Raw genomic sequence first — 12,324 nt, forward strand, 5'->3', positions numbered from 1 at the left:
TATTTGCCTGCATCATCTTTTGAAGTAGGTCTTGGGCCTCTTCTAGAGTAGAAAACAGATGGAACATTCTTTTCCACAACACTCCCAGCTTGGACTGCTAAGCAATAGAGGCCTGTGCCCCTGTACTCTTAATTTGACTCAGCATCCCAATAAAATCTTTTCATCTTCCTGCAGCTATTGCCGACATATCAGAAAACACTCATACTCGGCCCCCATTAGGAAGAGCAATCTTTTGGATTGCCTTAAAGAACACTGCCAATCTAATTCGATAGTCTGAAAAGTTAACAATCCTTTTCCAAGGATAGTTAGCCCCTGGGATTTTCTGGAAAGGAACTCTATGCCCCCGTGTTACAGTAAGATCTTCAGGGGCAATCTATAGCAAATGGGCTCTAATTATTGATTCGATGAAGGTCACTGGATTAGTCTGTCCATTAATGCATTCACTATCTTCTGAAATCCCTGTGAAACGTAAATTCGAATGCATGGCATAGTTTTCCATCTCATCCATTTTGATCTGAGAGGCCTGTAAGAGAGGTCATACCAGAGTTATACAACACAGAACAAATCTAAATATCTGATACCAGTTGCTCCAGTTCTTTAGGTCTCTCGGGTGTTTGCTGGACCATGGTTTAAATTGTATCTAGTCATTGATGGAATAAAAAGAGCTCCTGGGCCTGCGAAGACTTGCAGTCCCAAATTTCCCCCAGAATAACCTCAAATAACTGCTGCATTTGGTCCATTGGGACAGATGAAGATTGAGCCATAGTAGTAGTAGTTGTAGCCCTTTCATAATTAACATATCTGTTATCATCCCCTTGCAGGGTGGTCTCAATCATTACCTCTGGCCTAGATCCCAATGCGGGGCTATTATGTAGACCCTCTAGCATTTTGGACTTTTGCCCTCATTATCTCCTCTACCTCCTGCTCTGCTTCTTGAACAGATCCCGTCAATTGCTTAGATGCACTTGATCCACAACCCCCCTCTTCAGGGGGAGCTCCCCCTTTCTTGCCTGAAGAAGCCATAGTAACCATTGTTACCTTCGTAATGGTAGCAGCTTTTCCTGATTAGCAGGGGCAGCATCATCAGGAAGCACCTCTTCCAGTATAGCCACCATGTTAGCCCTCTGGCTAGGCTTACAATTTTTTGAAAATACTGGATACTCCTGGAGAGGGTTATCTAACTCTAGGCTCCTATTATCTAACTTAGCAGATGATGGGGCTTCAGTTCTGACTTCTTAATATTGATACCGAAACTCCCAGCCTACGTAGTACTTGATTACCAGGATGCCACCTCCTCCAGCGTCTCAACCAGATCTCCTCTGTTCCTATTTGCCACTTTGCCTTCAACTCTGTCCCCATTCCCGATCTCTGGAGAGGACCACAGTAGGCCTGAAGAAGTCCCAGGGGAGTCAGATAGTGGGAGAGGTGACTTACTCATTTCTCCCCTACTTTTCTGGTTGATTCTTCCTCTCCTAGTTGCCAGAATACTGGACTGTCCTGCTTGTCACCTAGCCTTCTGGGTCAGTGAACGAGGAGTGGGGCTGTGGCCGTGGCTGAAGAACCTGTTCATGTTGCTGACCCCCTCAGGACCATCTGCTGCATAGCTCACAGTCCAAGCCCTCAATTATTTTCCTCTTCGCCTGGGTACAGGATATCCTATGTAGGGCACTTCGTTGTCATTTTTGGTAGGGGGGAGGGCGTTTGATTCCCCCTATTCAGCAGAGATTTTTGAGCACTAAATAGGCATTGAGCATTGAGTCTTGCATTAAGTCTGCACAGAGTCGATTTTGTTGTTGCTGTGGGTTATTGCTGTCCTGCGCTGGTGATAGAAAGCTAGCAATCTAAAATATCTCTTACAGCCAGCTCCCACACAAGAGACAATAAAGAGGTAACTCTGGGCCGTCAATAAACCCCTAGCTGTATTGAATACACCACAGCCTTGTCCCCAATTTTGCTCTATCTTTGCCTCGATATGCTCCTACTGTGTCCGCCTAATGCTGCTCTCTGCTCTGTCACTCATAACCAAGCACCACATGTACTTGGCTATCTGCCGCTTTCTCTCACCCCTGCGCCTCACCGGCTCCTCACCACACCCTGCTGATGTCCATCATCAAAATTCAGTCTCCTGTAGCCGAACCAAGCAACCGCCTGGTGCTCCAAAGTAATTTTTTTTATTTTAATCTTTTTTCCCCATGTACCACCAACAGCTGCCGCGGGGACCGCGATTCACAGGCGTCTCCACTGCCCCAGGGTAGAAAATGCACAGCTCCTCTGTAACGCCAATGAAAGAACACACTCTCAGCAAGCCATAGCCTCAGGGTGCATCCAGAAAGCTTGAGGTAAGAGGAAGGCAAATAGCGATGTGCCTTAGCATCAGCAGGACATCGGGCAAGCCTGCCAGATCCCTGGATTTCTCTATCTGTGGACAGAATTTCTTTGACCACTTTCACTTCTGCATAGTAGGATGTGGGGAGAAATTTAACTCTCTGCTAAGCGCTCTTCCCTAGCTGATGGCTGTACATTTTTTAACCCTAAATTATCAAAAACTACTAAACAGATTCATGCTGATCACAATCTGATCGGGAGGGTGCTCCCCCCATTTTAAGTATCATAGATTGGTCCCAGGGTCTTAACATCTATCTGTAAAATGAAGAAAGGGATTGGGGAAAGGTACCCTGACCCAATGGGTGTAATAGATTTTTCTACTTGATTAACCCTGTAATAGAGGAGTGTCAGCGGGACCTATGTCTGGTACCAAATTGAGTTACATAATTTTTTTTTACTTTGGGAATACATAGATCAACCATGAGGTTCAGCACTGCCCCATGTAAATCCATAATGGATTTTCAAATCTTAATGCACTTTAGAAATAAAACGTTCCGACCCATTCAGATACCCACACAGGTACTCTCTCACCCATTTACAGACCAGAATAGGCAGTCATACACCAACTCACAGAAACATGCAGGCTTTCACACACCTAATTGCAGAGGCATGCTGGCACTCACAAACCAATTTAAAGACCCACATAGGCACTCACGTACCGACTCGCAAACCTATGCAGACATTGCCACACCAGCTCAGAGACCCATGCAGGCACTCACAGACCCACCCACATACTCATGAAGAATCTCACACTCTCACTCACAGACCCACTCACACAGTCTTTCCCATTCACAGACCCACTCAGACATTCACATAACCACTCAGACCCCGTCACACCGACTCACATACCTATTTAGATACCCATACTCTATGACCCACTCAGACACTAACACATCTATTCACAGACCCACTCAGGTACTCACATACCTTCTGATAGACCCAGACAGCCACTCATGCACCCACTCGCAGATTCACACAGGCACTCTTACACCCACCCACTCACAGACCCAAACAGACACTTAACCACCCACTCACAGACCAAAATAGGCCACCTTGCACCCACTAATAGACCCCCACAAACACCCTCACATCCACTGACATACCAACACAGACACTCTTAAATGCACTCACATATGCACACTGGCACTCACACACCCACTCATATACCCATGCAGGCACTGATAGACCAATGTGCAGGCCACCATAGGCACTCACATACCCAATCACAGATCCATGTAGGTATTCACACACCCATTCACAGACCCATACAGGCATGCAGAGACTAACTCCCACACCCACTTAGGCACTCACACACCCTCTTACAGACCCACACAGGCACTCATAAACCCACTGACAAAGCAATGCAACCACTCATACACCCACTCAGAAATCTAATGCAGGCGCTGATCTACCTACTCACACTCCCATACAGGTACTCACAGACCCACTCACAGACCTATGCAGATACTAACACACCCATTCCTAGACCCATGCATTCACTTACACATCAATTTACAGACTGACAGTGTTTCATGGATTCTGCACATACACAGAACTATGTGCAGAAAACCAGGACTTGGGTGTATTGTGGTTTACCAAAAACCCACCTTAACGCCCAGCGAAGCTACCAATGAATAAACATCCTAGAACATGTCACTCCATTCCTCTCAGGAATCGCGGGAGCGGGAACACTCCGTTAATCAAATACTCCTACTAGTCCAGAATGTGAGTAATCAGAGACACTGTATAGTTTAAAATGTTTATTTTAACTAACGTGCTCTATAATGCAGTACACAAGTCAATACTAGCAGCAAAATGCATAAAAACAATATAATCAGCAATGTTACAATTCCATCTAATACGAACGGGGAAATCATGTAATATTGACAGTGGAAAAAGGACTACTGTGCCTTACCACCCTCCCCGTGGTAGGAGTTAGTTAAGTATAACTACAGAAGACCTCTGGGCTTTCGTCAGGGGGACCGCATACCTCTAAGTCTAGATGAAAGGGTTTACATCTCTTCGGATATGCACAGTTCTTCTGTTCTGGAAAGATGTTCTCCAAGTGCCTTAACTTGCATCCTGTGCAATATTGAAAGCACTTGAAATTCAGTAGTGCATCTGCGTTCAATGTGTGTGGGACTGACCAAGGCAGATTAACCAGGGATGTTGTTTTCTGACCTTGAACATTATGTGCAGACGAGAAACACAGAGCATAGCAAAATGTGTAAAAGGCAGATGTTTCTTATGTGAAGACGTGCAAGCAAAGTGTTAACTAGAACAGGGGCTTGTAGTAACGTGTGCAAAAGCGGCAGAATGGCAGCCATGCAAATACCAACTGATACTAACTTAGCAATGTCCGCAATTAATCCTGTATCTTAACTACAACAGAGGCACACTCGCACAAAAACCCACACAGGAACTCACGTACCCACTCACAGTTCTATGTTGGCACTTTCAGGGCGACTCAGAGTCTCACACATGCACTCAAAGACCTGCTTACATTCCCATTCATCTACTCATACACCCACTCTCAGACCTATGGTGGCACTCAGAGACACTCATATACCCATGCAGGTGCTTACATACTTACACACAGACCCATGCCTCCACTTACACACCCACTCACCAGACCACATAGGCACTCACACACCCACTCACAGAACTATGCAGGAACTAACAGACCCATTCACAAGGTGACCCAGAAACTCGCACACCCACTCACACGCCCACAAAACTACTCACATTCCCATTCACATACCATGACAGACAGTTATACACCCATTCAAAGACCCACTCAGACACTCATACACCCACTCAGAGACGCACACACCCACTCAGATACTCACTCACATATGTACTCATAGACCCACACGGCCATTCACACATCCACTCACAGAATCACACAGACAGTCACAGACCTATTAAGAGAGCCATGTAGGCATTCATATATCCACTTACATATCCATGCAGGCACTAAAAAATCAATTCACAAACCCACACAGGCACTCAGTGACACACTCACAGATCAATGTAGGTACTCACACGCCCACTCACAAACCTATGCAGTCACTCATACATCTATCGACAGACACATGCATCTATTTACAGACCCACTTACAGACCTTCATGGGCCCTTGCAAACCCACTTAGAGACCTGTGCAGGTACTCACAGACCCACTGACAGACCCAAATAGATAGTCACACACCCACTGACAGACCCACACAGGTACTCACAGACCCACGCACAGACCCACACACACACTGACAGCACCACATCAGATCTGCAGTGTTGAAAAATAAAGGATTTAAAAAGACGAACCAGTGTTTATGAAAAAGGATGGCTCTAAAAAGAGCCTTTGTGATTATGATGTGCAAAAGATGGCTAAACATAAAGGAAGATTCAGTCTTTCAAGTTGTTCAGGAACACCCTGTTCCCTTTCTCTGTAAAATGAACTCCATCATTTCTATGTATACTCTTCATATCAAAGCATAACTTATTGTTGTATGTAGAGCTCATGTTGTGGTCTCTGAGGAATGCAGAAGCAGTTTTGGTAACATGTTTCTTGTATTTGTCAATATGTGGACAGAATTTGTTTGACTACTTCCACTTTAGCCTTTGGAAAATGTTGGAGAACACCAAGGCAGTGTGGGGTGAAAGTGTCATTAATTTACCTAAGTATCCTTCATTAGGATTTCCAGCCCAAATCCAGCAATTGTGCCTAGGTCATTTCCACCACAGTGCACAATCATAAGGCCTGAATGTTGGAAATCCACAAGCCTTTCAGCCAAAGGTAGCAATTGATGCTACTTTGATCCTCTCTGGCTAAATCAATTACTAGCGTTTTCAAAGCTTTATTCGACATTTGTCATAAAAGCATCCATCCTAACCCTATTACAATAAATACTATAGCTAAAAATACTTTTTTAAAACACATATTAAACATTAACAGTCGAATATTATACGTAATAAAAAAAATTATCCTTAATTCATAAAAATTATTGTGAAAAGCATTTCAAAATGTCAAGGCAAATAAAACATGGCAACCATATTTCATTTTGTTACATTGAGCAATAAAGTGCGAGTGCGGATTCCCCAGGCCCATGCAAGAAATTTTGCTACAGCAACTACAAATGGTGTGGAGCAGTCAGATTCTAATATTCTAAGTGCTGTCGATTGGCTGCGGGTGCCGATGTTTAAGCACACTGGCTTTAACCATTTGCGCCTTGGGCTGGCATATAGTGGGCAACAAAACAGCAGATGGGAGATGTGTTCTATTTGGTCCTTACAATGATAACAATGTTCATCCCGCGGTGGGGACCAATGCTTCTTGAAAGCGTTCACTGGAAGTGTTCCCACACGAAATTGGAAATATAGTTTCCTGTCATGTGGGCGTTCGATTATATCCCAATATGGTTCACATGACGGAAACATTTTTATGTCCAGAAAACGAGATGAAAAATTTGATGCAGATCCTTTACAATACATTGTTATGTACACCATCTCCCAATACAATTCTTTCAGTTTTGTTTTCGATGGAAAACTAGCCACATCCTTGTTACCCCATAGGTGATCCAGTTTTAACTTTGCAAGTAGGCCCCGTAGTTCTTTTAGCCATACAATACAATGCAAGCGATCACACTTAACAACATCTGACAAGGCTGTAGCATAATGGCTTAGCTCTGGGGTCACCATCAGACGTCTCCAATTTAGGAGTGGCCGTAGCCTAGCTATATCCTCAATATTTTTTCTGCCAAGATCCAGTTTTAGAGGAATTATGGGTGTGCTTTGTGGGGCCATTACAAGCCCTCGCAAGAATCTATTTTCTGCTTGCCCCAACCCTCCTAGATTTGAAAGCCCCAAAGTTCGGAACCATATAAACAGGCGCTCAATACTTTCATATTATAAATTTCAAGGGCACAATTTATTGGTTTTGTCAGCGAGGCTCTATGTTTTAAGGCAACTACGCCTTCAAGCTGACTAAACTTCAATATTGCCATATTATTATGCGATTTCCATTTCATGTCGCCCTGCAGAATAATGCCTAGGTAGGAAAAAGCATCAACTTTCTCAAGCGGGGTGCCTTTGTATGTTATTACACCTTTGAAAGTGGACTGATGGTTTAGGCACATGAATTTGGTCGTGGTGGTATTCAATTCAAGGACCCTGCTGTCACAGAATTCACCAAAGGCATCAACCACTTTTTGGAGACCGCTCGGTGTGCGTGAAAGTAAGAGCGTATCGTCCGCAAACATTAAGACTGGGATGTGAGAACCTGCTATAATTGGGGCATCACTTGGAGATTTCTTTAAATGTTCAACTATACCATTTATGTAGATTGAAAATAGTGTTGGGGCCAGGACACACCCTTGCCTTACCCCTCGCTCCACCGGGAAGGGCTCAGTTACTTCTCCCTGCTTGCCCCACCTAATTTTGGCAACATTGTTTTCATGGAGGCGCACAAGCAGTGTGAGGAATTCCTGGCTTAAGCCTTCATCAAACAAAGTCTGCAACAGTTTTTCTCTTGGGACCAGGTCGAAAGCAGCTTTTAAATCCACAAAAACAGCATACAATGTCCACTTTTTTAGTGTAACATTTCTGCAATAGATGGCTATGAAGTAAAAGACTTGGTCAACACTGCTAGTCAAGGGACCTGCTTGATAGGGTGACAGTATGTTTTTTTCATCAATCCATTGTTGCAGTTTGTTCTGGACTAAACGCCCCATAAGTTTTTGTGCTGTGTCAATAAGACTGATGGGTCTATAATTTTTAGCCAGGGTTTTGTCACCTTTTTTGAATATAGGGATGATTTCCGCTCCCTGCCATGAAGCGGGCACTTCCCCTCCCATAGCCACTGCATTAGCCAGCCATTTAAAATAAGTACACCATGTGTTTCGGTCTGATAGGAACACATCTGCCGGGATTCCGTCCATACCCGGGGCTTTTCCCCCCGCTACACAGTCCAAGGCCATGCTGACATCTTTTTCATTAAATATTTGGTGTTTGAAAAAGAGGGGTGGAGGGGGGGTCGGAAGTATGCGCTGGATTTCGGGCGTACTGAGGTTGAAAAAACTCAGTCCATTTATTTTTAGCAACGTGGTTTTGTGGTTGCGTGTCTGTCCCTCCCCTGTCCCATTTTACGTTGGCCCAAAATAACTTAGAATTCTTTGCTAAGCAAGCCTGTTTCAGTTCACGCCAGCATTCCTCGTCCCAACGTTTCCTGGCTTGTTTTTGGGTCTGTCTATAGCTATCTCTTGCCTTCCTAACTGCTATGGCATTGCCCGTTTTCAATTCAATGCTTAGATTAAGTCATGCCAGCCTACAACTCTTGTCATACCATCCTTGTCTTGGTTGTTCTCTTTTGGCTCTATTTGAATCAACTGTTTTGATGAAGAAGCTTTGGAGTTTGCAGAAGAGGTTTTTATGAGCCTCCATCATATAGTCCTGGAAGTTAGGCTTCCCATAATGGGACTTGATATTGCTTACTTCGTCTATCACTGTTTTTTTAAGGACCTCTAGTTTTGCTACATCTTCTATCAGCATTCTCCATTTAAGGTGGCGTTGATTGTTTGAACATACAACATCTTGCGTCACCCGTTCATTTCTATTGGTATGCTCTATGGTCTCATGATAGGAATGGAGGGTCATGCGTAGGAGATTGTGATCGCTTTCCAATCTTACTTCTACAACCATATCTATCAATTTGTTCCAGGCCCTTACATCTAATAACAAATAGTCAATTCTACTAGCTGCTCGGCCGTTGTCAAACGTGTTGTTACCTTTTAGATCAGAGGGCGAGTGCCCATTTACCGCTCTCAGTCCTCTTGCTAAACATAGACTCTTTAGCTGAATTGCCACTGCGCTCCATTTTTTGATAGCAGGCACCTTCAACTGGGGTATTCCCCACTTGGTGTCCTCCTCCTCGGACAGGATCCTATCCTCTTCACCCAAGGGCTCAAAGGTGGCATTAAAGTCCCCACCCACAATAATGTGAGATTGAAGTGTTGACATTTCGATATTCTGTTCAAGAATAGTTATTACCTCTGAGGTTTTGCCGCCACCCACCCCTCTGGCCTAAACATTAAACAGTGCAAGTTCTTGGCCATTTCCCCATCTAACGTTAAGTGCTATGATGTCATTAGATGGTACAGATCTTTGCGTTATTGAGCAATTCAGCAACTGGCGGATCCAAATTAATAGGCCTCCAGAGGGGCGTCCTAAGCGATTTCTAGTTGCTGGTATGTGAAAATTTAAATACCCCTGGCGGAATACTGGGTTCAGTGACCAAGTTTCTTGTAGCATGATAATGTCATGTTGGTCAATAAAATCTACCCATTCTGGTGTAGCTATCTTATTTGCTACGCCTGCAATATTCCATGAGACGAGGGACAGGAATGATGTTTCTCGATGTGACAGTGTCCGACCCTTCTCCACGTTATTTGCATTTACATCAGTGTCAACTATTATTGTTTTTCCACCCGCAAATGCTGTCTCACACCCCACCGCTTCCCTGGTTCTATTTATATCCTCTGGTTCTTTGTCTAGCTTTTCAGAAATTGAGGTTCGGAATTCCCTATGCCTTATGCTATGCTTATTAAATTGTGTGCATGCCATATTATCTGCCATTCTATTAGTTTGCGTTCTCTGTGGTTTGGGAGACATATATTTACACCTTGCGAGTCAATCGCATTCGTTTAAATTGGATAAGGCCGAAAAACGATTTTCCAGATTCAGCCCCCAATCACAGATGGGACCACCCCTGGCCCTTCTATTTCCCACAATTGCCCACTTAGTCCTTAGTATACTTGGCTTCGCCACGAGTCCTCTTCTACTATAGAAGAAGTCCAACGTGAGTGGTATTATTTCTGCCGTTCTGCGTTGGGGGGGAATATGTTGAGCAGGATATCCGGTAGTACTTCAGGGTCCTTAAAGTTTAGTACAACGCAGTCTCCTGCGAATTTCTTAGGTTTGTTCCCTATCCACTTCACCCGCCTTGCTGTTAGCAAGTCTTCTGACAGCTTTTGTTTGCCCCAGGGAGAAATGTGCATATTATTACTCAGCCATTGCAGTGCTTTGTTTAGTAGGGAGTCTGGTGGCTCAATCTGGCCTATATTCAGTGGTGGAACGTTGGCAAGAACAAGAATCAGGGGTGAGGCTTCTACAATAAGCTCCACAGGGCTTGTTTCTAGATGAAAGTCAGAACCTGGTTCGGTATTTCCCCCACACTATCATTATTAGTTTTTAGAAGGGTCTCCAGTTTGTTGACTTTATCCGTGAGGTGATCAATTTTAGATAGAAGAGGTTTAATTATCGGAGTTAACTTAGTGTCCAACATACCCAAGAGCTTATTTATAATGGCATCGTCCCATCCTATACTGACATTTCCTTCTCCCTCTTTTCCTTCTAGGACACTTTTATTAGGGGGGGTTGCTGGTCTTTTCCTACTAGACCGCAGCCCTTCTCTTTTAGGTTGAATCTTGGTGGCTCCTCTGGCTACTCTTGGTGCAGGGACAGGTGTTGGTGGAGAGATACATTCCTCAACTATTACTTGGTCATTTTGGGAAACATTTAGCTCATCCCCCACTATTATGTCTACATTTGTATTTAAATTTGAAGCCCTAGAGGCCGTGGAGACATTTAATACTAGACTATCATTATTATGGAGTGTAGATGATTCTATAGCATTTATTATCTCTTTGGGAACATGTTGGTGAGGTGCTAAGTCCTAAAGAGGACCTCCGCTCGTTATTTATTTTTGCCACCACCTGCACTAAATAGTTGTCCATGGTGTTGGCAGGAGCGATGGGGGTCTTTTGGGGGTCTTGAAAGGCCAATTACCTCACAGCACAAATTTGCAAGAGTCCGGGTCCAGTCCAGTCGTGGCCAGTCTTAGACTGTCCGCCCTTCGTCCTGGCTTAGTCCGGCGGGTCCCGCGCGCATCCTCGCGGGACGAGGGACCTAACGATGCTTTATGCGCCGCCTGGCGCACTGCTTCAGGGTGTCGTCACTTCCCCCCGTGGGATCCTGGGGGATGTAGGCAGACCGGCGGAGCAAAGCCCGGCCGGTTGCTGCAGACAGAGGTATGGCGGAGCAAAGCCCGGCCTCTGGTCAAGGGGGTCAGCGCTGGCAACAGGAGACAGTTAGGCTACTAGCTACATTAGGTAAACCTAAGTCCCTGCCAATGCCACTCTTTTATATCACTCTCTCCAGCTCAAAATACAAAACTATAGCCCACAATCCATGCTCTAACCAATTTGGAGGCAAAATGGAGTAGCACACAGGAGACGGCTGTAGCATGATTTAGACCTTTTTCAAAATGATAGTTAGTAAAAATGGAGGGCAGCACCTACATCTTGAAAATCAGATTTGATTGGATGCTTTTATTATGCAAGTAGCAAAAAGTAGGTTGTGATATTAAGAAAAAAAGTAATTACTTCTGTGACTGGCTTTGGAAAAAATAGGTTATGTTGTTTGGAAGATGGTTAATATTCCTAGCAGTCGACCACACCTGTTACAGATCAATTTGAAGGTAGTATGGTGCTCACACAAACATTTGTGAACACAATATTATAATTTGAAGGTAGTATGGTGCTCACAAAAACATCTGAGAAATTTTGACTCGGTGCTGGCAGTAAGTGTTCCAAAAATGGTTACTTTGAATACAGAACCAAAGTGCTGATGGGAAGGGCACAAAAAAGAGTAGATTGTAAATCTGAGAAGCAGAGTGGTATGAAAATAATCCTCATTAGGAAGTGTTTTGGTTGTATTTTAGTGCTTTTTAGAAAGTTAAACTATAGATGCGATGCTTTAACAGCAGATTGTTAATGAATCCACAGCAGTATTCTAAGGGGAGTCATGCTGAGTGCCGTGGCAGATTAAAAAACCTGCTCAAAGCCTCTAACTAATTGGAATTCTTAACAGGAGTCTTACAAAGGATT

Source organism: Lissotriton vulgaris, chromosome 7 (assembly GCF_964263255.1).
Source record: "Lissotriton vulgaris chromosome 7, aLisVul1.2, whole genome shotgun sequence".
NCBI lineage: Eukaryota > Metazoa > Chordata > Amphibia > Caudata > Salamandridae > Lissotriton > Lissotriton vulgaris.